General features: G+C 45.4%; 1 long non-coding RNA gene across 1 annotated transcript in view; it reads right to left on the reverse strand.

Annotated features, from left to right (window-relative positions):
* Positions 1 to 741: 741 nt before the first annotated feature.
* The window catches only part of LOC115091289, a 55,111-nt gene continuing 43,839 nt past the window's right edge, over positions 742 to 12,013 (reverse strand). Inside the window, exon 3 of the long non-coding RNA XR_003856663.1 lies at positions 742 to 1,328. This is a non-coding gene — a long non-coding RNA (uncharacterized LOC115091289). The remainder of the gene's footprint in view (positions 1,329 to 12,013) is intronic.

Here is a 12,013-nt window from a genome sequence, read left to right on the forward strand (position 1 = left end):
GGCACTCGTCCCCTGGGCCTTCCAGTCCTAGAGGTGGCAGGCTCTACATCAAGGCACTCGTCCCCTGGGCCTTCCAGTCCTAGAGGTGGCAGGCTCTACATCAAGGCACTCGTCCCCTGGGCCTTCCAGTCCTAGAGGTGGCAGGCTCTACATCAAGGCACTCGTCCCCTGGGCCTTCCAGTCCTAGAGGTGGCAGGCTCTACATCAAGGCACTCGTCCCCTGGGCCTTCCAGTCCTAGAGGTGGCAGGCTCTACTTCAACGCACTCGTCCCCTGGGCTTTCCAGTCCTAGAGGTGGCAGGCTCTACATCAAGGCACTCGTCCCCTGGGCCTTCCAGTCCTAGAGGTGGCAGGCTCTACATCAAGGCACTCGTCCCCTGGGCCTTCCAGTCCTAGAGGTGGCAGGCTCTGAATCCCTGCACATATCCCAGGAGCTTTCCCAGTGTTAGATGTGACAGGCTCTTCATCCCTGTGTCTATCCCAAGCCCTCCAGTCCTAGAGGTGACAGGCTCTTTATTTATTTTATTTAAAAGTATTGATATTCCGCACAAATATGGCAGTTTCAAATACTGCATTTTCATGGCAGATTACAATTCTAAAGTTATTGTGGCGTAAACATGAATCATACAAGGAAGCACATAGAGAAGAGCAGGGTGCGAAACCAATAAGTGACGCTGTTCCAAGTAAATAAAAGTGATGGTGAGGTAAAGTCTTTCAGAGAACTGCTTTTATTGTAGTTTTTAAAGAAAGGTCAAAGAAGTACAGTCCTCCAATTACAATTACAATTCAGACATGCACAGGATCAAAACAGGTAGCATAAAACAATAAAAATAACAGAATACATTTACAAAACAGTATCTGCAATCGACCCATCACTTGAACCCTTCTGGCCTAGGGATGACAGGTTCTGTATCCCAGTAGCCCATCGCTTCAGCCCTCCAGTCCTAGAGGTGACAGGCTCTGAGGCCGGTGCTAGTTTTTTTTAAATTTAAACAATTTAATTTAATTTATACAAACTGAAGAATTTCTGGAAAACCTGCAGTTTGACTTAATGCATTCAGCCTTGTCACTCTGTTTTGCTGCTTGCTATGTAGTCTCTGCATTTTCTTGGTGCTGATAAGTTATCTGGCAAGTTGTGATATTTTACTGTTTTGAACTTGTGAAGCACAAGTGAAGCACTCAAGCAGAAGTGACTCCAATAGCCAGGAATTGGAAACTAGAGCTTCTCTATAATACTCACAGGAACTTCTGGCAACTGTATTGAATGCCACCTTGAAGTTGACAAATGAGAGGTTCCCTTGAGAAGAAGGCAGTTTGATGGGTTGTCATCTAAAGAATAGAAGACACATTCAGTTGTCAATCTGCCTGACGTAACTTCAGCCACCAAATATTTTACTTCAGTCTGTGAAGACTGATCTAAAGGAAAGACTGACCTACTTCTCATTTTCACCTGTTATTTTGGGGTCCCTTCCTAAGACGTCTGAAAATGTATTCAGGGTATGGAGATGGCCTCTTCTTAGGTGAAAGAATTCCAAGGAATTAGATCCCAAAGGAAGCAGAAGTACTCAATAGGAAACATTCTCCCCTATGTTCCAGCACTAATGCCTCATTCTTTATCGTTCTTACCGGACCAATCCAGGCGCATGGATTTTTCTCCCCTACCAGCAGATGGAGACAGAAAAATGAAAGCTTTGCTAGAAACAGTCTTATAAAAAAACTGTGCCATCTGCAGCTTTCCTGTATTTCTCTGTCTCCAGCAGGTGGCTATGGTTTGCAGGTCAGTACAGCTCAGGGTGCGGGGCCCTTGAGGTTCGATCGCATGCAGGAGTTATTGCATCAGGGACCAGTGATTTGTGAGCAGTAGGTTAGCTTCTTTCTCATGGCCTGGCTTTTGTGAGGAGAAGGTTAAGTAGTAAGGGACGAGGTGATTGCTATGCTGCTTCAGGCTTGGAAATATTCAGCTTCCTTAGCCTATTTCAGGGTCTGGAAGATCTTTGAAGTTTCATGTAAGGAAACAGGATTAATACCATTCAGACGTCAATTCTGGATATTTCTTCTATTTTTTGCAGAAGGGTCTGCAAAGGGTCCTTGCCCTGAATTCTGTCAAAGTACAAATGGCAGCTTTGTCTTGATACCAAGGTAAAATTCAGAATAGTTCTTTGGCGTCTCATCCTGATGTGGCTTGTTTCATCCGAGGTCTAGTTCTGGAAGTGGGTTGGTGGAGCTCCTTGTTCTGGATGTTCATAGAATGCTGTTATGTTATTTGAAAGTGACCAATGTTTTTCATTTGTCAGACCATTTGTATGTGTTGTTTAATGGGCATAAAAAAGATGGCATAAAAAAGATGGATTCAAAAGCAAAATTCGCTAGGTGGAATAAAGAAGCAATCTCATCTGCGTACATTTTTAAAGGTTTAGGGGTGAAGGAGAAGTGAAGGAATACAACAATGGGTAACCCCCCCCCCCCCCAGGTAGCTCTGAGTGTGGATTCATAGTGTGATAGCCCTTTGACAAGATGGAATAATAAGGAGATAGATACGAGCAACTTGACTGAAGTAGATAGGGATCTTCTACTAGCACAGCTAAAGGAGCTGTATTTTTAACTCCAGTGCTAGAGTCCCTGGCTAAGAGGCAGATGGTTCAGGTCCAGAAATCCCCACTTGGAAAAATAGGCTGTGGCATGCGTGCATACTACAGGGTACATAGTTAGAGCAGTTCCTTCACATATGGTGGCTGTGTTAAATATGAAACCTTCATAAGCCTAGTTGGATTGGTGCAGGTTCCAGTAGAGATGAAAGCCCAAAGGAACAGGAGATATGATGCACATTCTACTAATTTCATGCAGTTTTGGTATGAATGAGTGAATACTCTGCATCCTGGGTCTGTTTCCTAGCTTTTCCTATTAATTCAGTTGTGTTCCTGAGCATTAGGGAATCACTCTGACTTGCTCGGAGAGAAGGCACTGAAGGGAATTCCACTGTGGGGCCAGATAAGATAAATGCATGATGGACCTGTGGCATCCTTCTTTGAAATTCCATTACAAAGGATGTCATGGCATTTATATTTCACATTTAGTGCTGATCTGTTCTGTCAATAGTGACGAGATACTAGTGGAGGACATTACTGCAGTCTTAATGCATCTCTGTTAGGGAGATGGTAAGTCATCCTTACCGTAGCCACAGCTAAAGGGCTACAGGAGTGGTAGCCACAGACAGCAGGCAGATGGTGTTGCTATGTTTGTCTTTAGAGTCCATGCAGAGTGGATCAATACCAAAGCATGAAATATAATTACAAGAGAAAGAGGATGATTAACTTATCATACCATATAAATCACATTGGGCAAGTTGAATGAAGCGTTGCTTTCTGCATTGATTGGACTTCAGGTGCACACTCCTATTCACATATTTCACCATTAGTGGTTAATTTATTAAAATATTTCTAATAGGCTTAAGTTATTTTTGTATCAAATATATCTGCTCAGCCACTTCCACACTGTGCACATGGGTTCTGCGCCCAGATGGCTCGATTGATGCAATGAGGTAAACCCAGCTGGACTCAGCCTGTCCCTAAGGACCCTATTTATTTAGTTATACTTAATAAAACGCCTGTCTATAAGGTCCAAGGTAATGTACGGAGACATTAAAAACTAGGCCTACATATTATTCACACCTTCCAGAAAGTGTCAGAGCTGGGTCAGGTGAGAACTAACAGAGGCAGTTGCACCTGAAAGTGAAGAGGCTTAGGCAGAAATTGTCCATTAATGCAGCAGTCTCTGGATTTTGATATTAAGCCAGACCCAGTCTGTTGGGATTCTGCCTGCGGGCCTAGACGCAGGCAGTCCCTTACCTCCGGCGGCAGGCTGCTTCCACCGCCGTCCTCCGTGTGGCCCGGAGGCTGCTGCTGTGCCGGTGCCTCCGCGGTCCCAGCGCCGCTGCCTGGACTGCTGCTCCTTCTTCTTCGCGGCTCCTAGCCTCCTGGCGGGATTTCCTCATCGCGGCATGAAGCCGCTGCTGCCTGTTGCCTCCGTGGCAGGGGTGCTGCCGCTGCTGCCTGCTTCTTCTTCCCACTTGGCAGGACGCCACCGCAGGCTTCTGCTCTTCTGACCTTCTTAAGCACGAGCGCGTGCCTCTTCTCTTCTATTAAAGGGCCAGCGGCGGAAAAAGCCCCGTGGCCCTCGCTGATGATGTCATCCACTCTTGCCTGGACCAGCCCTATAAAAAGACCCTGCTTCTGTTCCTCAGGGCCTTCGGATCCGGTCTTCACAGCGTCTGTGGTCTTCCTTCCGGTCCAGGTCCTCCGTGTTCTTCCTGTGTCTTGATGGATCTTTGTTCTACATTCTTCATGTTCCTGGTCTCATCCCTCATTGGAGCTCCTTCATTGCTTGTTCTTTGTTCCAGATGTCCCTGAAGTCTGATGTTCCAGCCCTGAACCCGTCTTCCTCATCTCCAGCTCTTCGTCCAGCTTCCAGGTTCCTATATTCACCTTTCCTGGCATGCCACTGTTGTGGTCCATGAATAGCCCATGGGGGGCTGTATAGGGCGCCTCATGGTTCAAGGCCTACCTTCTTGTCTGCAGCGCAAGCCTCCGGAAGGCTCCTGTTTTTAATGCCAAGCTCCTGAATCCTGAGTCTAGAATCCTGTCCCGGTCTTCGGAGTGCCTTGTGCCTGCTTCCATCCATTCCCAAGTCTCTGCCAGAACCTGCTCTGCTTCAGCCACAGGTGGCTGTGTAAGGCCGCCCCAGTGCAGACCTCTCCTGAATCTTCGTCATGTCCTGGCTTCAAGTTCCACTGCTTCGTCTGGAGTCTGCTTCTCCTTCGGCATGGTCCGCAACCAGCCATGGATGGCTGTGTAGGGTGCGCTGTGATTCAGCACTCACCCAGTACTTTCTCCTGAATCTTGAACCCTTGCCTGAAACCTTCAAGAATCCTGAACCCTTGCCTGAAACCTCCAAGTATCCTGAATCTTTGCCTGAGACCTCGGAGTAACCTGAAACCTAGTCTGAGTCCACCAAGTATCCTGAGTCTTCTAGTTACTGTTTTCACCTTGTTCCTTTCCTCAGCCTCCGTCTGGCCTCACGCACTCGTCGTTCCCAAGCGGCGGGTCCGGAAGGGCTATCAAGTGGCCGGAGGGCTACTCCAGAGACCAGCATTGCATTGCTGGGTCTCATTGGTGCGTGTAGGTCCAGTGGAGGGCTGAGCCTGCCTTGTTCCTGTTCCAGATTTTCCTTGCCTTGTCTTCAGCCCAGTCTTGCTCCTGCTCTGCCCGTGCTTGTATTTGCTCACCTCTCGTGTGTGTCTTGGGGCTCCTCCCTGAGCCGCGCTGTTATCCAGGGGCTCACAATCTCCCTTGAGAAGCGACCACGCCCCCGCACTTGCAACACAGTCCTGTATAGATTAATAAATCCTGGCCATCTGTAGACCAACTAAATTAAAGAGGAGCAATGATGGGCTAACAAAAGAGAATGCAAGTGGAAACCAGTTTTTCTTCTTTCAAGGTGCATTCAATGATGGAGCAGATCAGAACTGAAGAGGAAGAGTAGACCTGCAAGTTACTGGGTAGTTAAAGGTGACCTTTATCAGCAGACAAAAGCTTCTTTAAGATCTGAACTGTTGATTTGTCTTCTCAAGTTTAACAGATACTGTTCTACTTCTGTTCTACTGTGGACCCTTGGTCCGGAGGGTACTCACCGAGGAAAGGTCCTGATGAACTCCTCTCCGGAAGGTGGAGCAGAATAGCCTAGGGGTAGAGTCAAGGTAAATGGCCAACAAGCAGAATCTGAGTCGAGGCAGGGTCAAGGCAGACGGCAAGCAAACAGAGTCCTGGTCCAGGCAGGGTTAAGGCAGGCGGCAAGCAAAAAGGAGTCCAGGTCCAGGCAGGGTCAAGGCAGGCAGCAATCAAAACAGAGTCCGGGTCCAGGCAGGGTCAAGGCAGGCAGCAAGCAAAACAGAGTCCGGGTCCAGGCAGGGTCAAGGCAGGCAGCAAGCAAAACAGAGTCCGGGTCCAGGCAGGGTCAAGGCAGGTAAAGCAGGCTAGACAGGGTCAAAGAGAACGCCAAAGCAGTAAAGCAGGAACCTCGTTGCAAGGCACCTGAAGATTCCCAGGGAGAGGTTTAAATCTCCCCGGGAGCTGACGTCATCATCCGGGGCCGGCCCGACCTTCCCGCCACAGCCCCTTTAAGGGGCGGAGCCTGCCGTGTTCTCCCCAACGCTGCTCATTGAGGCGCCGGGAAGAATGTGCCGCGGTCTGCACGATCCGCGGCCTCCGGAGGAGGGACCTGTCTGAACGGTAGGAGGTCCTGGCCGGGGACTACCTCGGCCAGGAATCGCAACAGATACATTATCTAATCATTATACCTCTTGCCATGCCTTGAAAAATTCCTGGATATGATTAAGAGAAAGTTCAGAGTGTGCTCATACCACAGCTTCAATGCCAAGCTTCCACAGATGAGTTACCAAGCCATAGCCATGGGCCAAGACACACGGATAATAGGAAATATGTTATTGTGCCATTACACTACCCTGGGGAGGCTGGGGACAAATAGAGGCTGCATTATCCATCCGGTCCGGGCTCTCTGTTCTATCTTGAAGTGGGCCTCTGAACGCTGAATGCTGACTCCAGCTCTGATCACTGTGAGAAAGCAAAGGACTGCCCATTTATGATATCACTGCTGACACTATTGTGCAGCCCTTTAAATCTAGCTTGTGCCTAAGGTGAGCACCTCTTGGAGGGATGAAGAGGGTTGTTGGCTTGTGTCTCAGAATCATAGGCTGGAAAGTGACTGAGATTTACTGGGTGAATGTTGATTTTATTTTTTTTTATCATGGGTCAAGGAATATATTATAATTGTTATTTGGGATCCAGAAATAGATTGGGAAGGAGAGATGTTGAATGAGTTTTACATCTTTGGTTTCTCTGAATATGGGCCACATGATGTCTCAAGGTGTTTTTATGTATTTGTTATTAAATTCTTGCTCTGACAAAACAAAACCTTGAAAACTCATGATTTAATTTTAGAAGAAAAACTGGATATTATTTTTATTACTGAAACTTAGCTGTCTGTGAAAGGGGGCATTCTTCTTTTCAAAATTTGCCTTAGGGATTATTAAATTTTTTTTCTCTCCCTGGTTAGAAAAGAGGAGGTAAAGTGGCAGTTGTTTATAGGTCAAATAGATTGCATCTCAATTAAATCAGGTGGTCTAAAAAGTCGTGAATGTTTACTTCTATAATTTTTGGAGGCTGTATTATTATTCTGTTGGTAATCTATTGCCCTCCAAGTATTAATCAGATTAAAATAAATTCTTTGCTAGATTTTATCTCAGAAATTGCTTTAAAATTCCTCAATTTGCTGCTTTTAGAGGATTTGAATTTGCATTGTAATGATCTGCCATGTAGATTTTGCCTAGGGATTTATTTCTTTTAAAAAGTATTGGTTTGGAACTATTAGTAGATTTCTCTAATCATAAAGTAGGTCATACGTTGGATTTGATTTTTGCTCCTAGAAGTCTGATAGGTGAATGTAAAGCAAAGATTATGGGATATAGTTTTTTAGTCTGACCACCGGCTTCTATTGTGTTCTTTTGAGAGTTTTAATCAGGTTCAAGTAGGCTTGAGTAAATTGGAAACAGGATCAAACCAGATGATCAAAAGTAAAACAAATCAAAAAGATTTTAATGATAAATTAATGGAATAATTAGAACTAGACATTAATGATTTCTGTGAATCTATGACTAATAGCTGGAATCAAACAGTACTGGAGAGATTAGATGACATCTCCCTATGGAAACCTATAAGAAAGAAGAGAGCTAAAAATGTTGATTTACAGAAAATTTGCATCTTTTAAAAAGAAAGCTATGAGGTTTAATGAGGAGATGCGTAAAATATACAGAATTGGCTATTAAGAAACAAAGGCGTGTCTTGGCTAATTATTATAAAGAAATCTTAGAATCTAAGAAGGTTTTTTCAACTGTTTTTAGGAAAGCTGAAAATAGACCTAGGAAGAGGGTTTTTGTTTTATAGGAAAATAATTTGTTTGGGACAGATTTGATAGGGTAAAACGTCAATCAGTTACTCCAGATTGTGAGACTTTTCCTAATCATTTTATGACCAAATTAACTAACTTATTTGTCAATTTGGATAAAAAGTGAGCTATTAAGAGAGGCCATGGATGTAATTGGCCAGAGGCATTGAGTGATAATATAGATGGAAATGTCCCATTAAAATTGGGATATTTCAGATGATTAATATTTTTTGAATCTAAAAAATATTAGCTAGTGTAGGATCTATGTTTTTCTGGATTGACCCTTGTACAGCTTACTTAGGGTCGGATTTTAAGAGCCCTGCTCGCGTAAATCCGCCCGGATTTACGCGAGCAGGGCCCTGCGCGCTGGTGCGCCTATTTTACATAGGCCTACCGGCTCGCGCAGAGCCCCGGGACTCGCGTAAGTCCCGGGCTTTTCCGAGGGGGGCGTGTCGGGGGCGGGCCCGATCCACGCGGCGTTTTCGGGGTGGGATGTAGCGTTTCGGGGGCGGGTCCGGGGGCGTGGTTACGGCCCGGGGCGGTCCGGGGGCGTGGCCGTGCCCTCCGGACCCGCCCCCAGGTTGCGTCCCGGCGCGCTAGCGGCCCGCTGGCACGCGGGGATTTACGTCTCCCTCCGAGAGGCGTAAATCCCCCGACAAAGGTAAGGGGGGGTTTAGACAGGGCCGGGGGGGGTGGGTTAGGTAGGGGAAGGGAGGGGAAGGTGAGGGGAGGGCAAAAGAAAGTTCCCTCCGAGGCCGCTCCGATTTTGGAGCTCCGAAAGTTCCCTCCGAGGCCGCTCCGATTTCGGAGTGGCCTCGGAGGGAACGGAGGTAGGCTGCGCGGCTCGGCGCGCGCCGGCTATACGGAATCGGTAGCCTTGCGCGCGCCGATCCAGGATTTGCGCGGCTACGCGCGTATCTATTAAAATCCAGCGTACTTTTGTTGGCGCCTGATGCGCCAACAAAAGTACGCCAAATTGCGCTGTTTGAAAATCTACCCGTTAGTGAAGGGTCTTTCAAATGAAATCTTGGTTTTCTTACTAAAGTTAATTAATGGCTCTCTTTTGGAAAGGATGATTCCATCCATCTTCCGAACTTCTATTATAAATCCTATTTTGAAGAAACCCTCAATGGATGCCTGTGACTGTTTTAGTTATAGATCAGTAGCCAGCATTCCATTTCTTGCTAAAACTAGAGAGAGCAGAAACTCAATACTTAGCATCGTTTTTGGAGAAATCAGGAGGATTAGATCCTAATCAAGTCCGGACTGAACACAGTACAGAGAGAATATTAGTATCTGACTGTGATGATAGTTTATGCTGGATTGATGGGGACAAGAGACTGTAGATTCTGTTGGACGTCGCTTCTGCTTTTCGAACTGGTTGACTACTCAGTTCTTTCAGACAGATGTTGAGTTTTAAGCTTGGAGGACTCTGTCCTAAAATGAATTGATGCTTTTTGTCAAGAAGAAAAACTAGAATATCTGTAAAAGGGTCATTCATCAGCCCCAATAGAATTGAACACTCTGGGGTACCTCAGGGAACCCCCTTTATCACCACTTTTATTTAACATAATCTTGCAATCTTAAGGAAGAATTTTTTGAATGCTAGATTTAAGGGTGTATTTTTACGCAGATGACATACAAATTGCCATCTCATTCGGTGAAGATAAGTCAAAGGCTATTTTTCAATTGAATTGTAATCTTATCAAAATTTCTGATTAGTTTCTGGAAAGTAAATGTGTTGAACACTAAGGGCCGGATTTTCAAAAGGCCCGGCGGCGCACATAACGACCTTGGATGCATGTAAGTCCCGGGACGGGGAATGGGCGGGGCCAGAGGCCTGCAACAGAGCGGCCATTGCCGCTGTGACGAGGGATTGCATGCAGGCAGCCTGCCAGAGTGCGCAACTTGTGCCTGCCCTGAGGCAGACGCAAAAGGTAGGATAAAACTTTTGGGGGGGGATTAGAGTAGGGCTAGGGGGGAAAAGGCTAGGGGAAGGGGTGGGAAGGTCAGGCTAGTGGGAGGGAACGGAGGAAGGCAGCGCGGCTCGGCGCACGCAAGGTGCACAATTGTGCACCCCCTTGCGCACGCCGACCCCGGATTTTATAACATGCGCATGCATGTTATAAAATCGCGCACATATGTAGGCCGCACATGCATGTTATAAAATCTACCCCTAAGAAAATAGAATTTAATAAAGATCAGAAGACTGGTTATTGACACTTCTCCCTCTCTATTAAGGTGAAAGTTAGAGGTAATAAAATCTATTTCTGTGGTTAAGGACCCAGGAATTCTCCTAGACTATTTTTTTTCTCTCTCAGTCATTATGGAATCTTTCTTGTAAAGTTAAAACAATTTTAAAAAATCTTTGTTTTTTTGGATGCTCAGGCTTTTAAAAACCATAATTCAAGCTATGGTTACTTCTGAATTGGACAACTAGAATGGCCTGCATGTGGGCTTCCCTGAAAGACACACATCGGCTACAAGTGGTTCAAAATGTTGCAGCTCAGTTGGTGACTGGGTGTCCTCGGAGGGCGGCTGCTTCTCCAGTGTTACTTGCTCTGCACTGGTTTTCATTTAAGGATTTGGTGCAGTTTAAGATTATTGTTTTAAACTTTCTTGCTCTGTGGGGCTTAGGCCCAGATTATTTTTGTGACAAATTAAACTGTTACATCCTGAGGCATTAGATGAGGTTGAGTCAGAGGGCTTTATTAACTGTTTCCTCTTTTAAAGAAATGAGACTGATTCTGCTATGAGCAAGGGATTTTTTAACTGTTGCACCAGCCTTATGGAATTTACTGCTGATTGTGATTTCAAAAGATCACAATTATCTTGTATTCTGTAAGAAGGTCAAAACTTGGCTTTTTTTCTCAATGATAAGTTAATATATTGGGCCATGTTTCATGTTTGGTTGTTCACTTGTAAGGTTTTCGAACTCTTCTTTTATGTTTTTCATGTCATTTTGATTTTAACTTTTTGGGTTTTTATTAATTTTAGTTGGTTTTGGTTTGAGTTTTTTTGAACTTAAGATCATTATGAATATATTATACATCCCTTCAGTCAGCTTGTTTGAACTAGGGATGTGATTAATAAGAAATTTTAAATAAAACCAATTATTAAACAGAATGAAGCTAGCACCCATTTTGTCATAAGCTTTAGCCAAATCATTCTGTGAATATCTAATGGCAACATTAATATTGCCGATCATCATCAAATTTAGAAATATTTGTGCAGTAAAACAAGTTTGCTTACTGTAAATGGGGTTCTTCATATACAGCAGGATGAATTAGCCCTGACAGATGGGGTGATGCCATCTGACAACACCAAAAGGACCCTTCTGTCCCTGCTCATAGCGCTTTTGCTCTACTGAGTAACACCTTTGCTTCTATAATAGCACATCATGGATGTCAATGCAAGAGACAACAGCCAAAGCTTGGGTCTAGATTTTGACTGGTCTCAACCCTCAGACCTCAATACCTCTAGTAGGGGGGATGATTCACCTTCTCCTGGAAGAATGGTAGAAGATTACCAAGGACGTTGGGTCCTCAAAATTGTGGAGTCTGGTTACCATTCATGCTTCTCCTTCCTCCAGTGCTGCCACATTATTCAGCCTTTAAGCTGGATCCTGCTCACTTGACCCAGCAACATCTTAAGGTGGTGTTTGTTCTCAATCAGAGGGCAACATAACTGATATCCCCCATCCACACACACACACAAAGAAATTTCTTTATCCCTAAGAAGTCAGGGAACTGAGACCATCCTGCATTTACAAAGACTGAAGAAAAGCCTGTTATGGGGGCAACAATGCATATAATTTTGCATTTTCAAAACTATACATGTGGGGTAGATTTTATAATTCTATGCAGGTGCGAACAAAAATCCGGGGTCGGCGCACGCAAGGGGGTACACATTTGTGCAACTTACGTGCGCCGAGCCCTGCGCGCGCTGGCTGTTCCCTCTGAGGCCGCTCCGAAATCGGAGCGGCCTCGGAGGGAATT

The sequence above is a fragment of the Rhinatrema bivittatum genome, chromosome 4, assembly GCF_901001135.1.
Source record: "Rhinatrema bivittatum chromosome 4, aRhiBiv1.1, whole genome shotgun sequence".
Lineage (NCBI taxonomy): Eukaryota > Metazoa > Chordata > Amphibia > Gymnophiona > Rhinatrematidae > Rhinatrema > Rhinatrema bivittatum.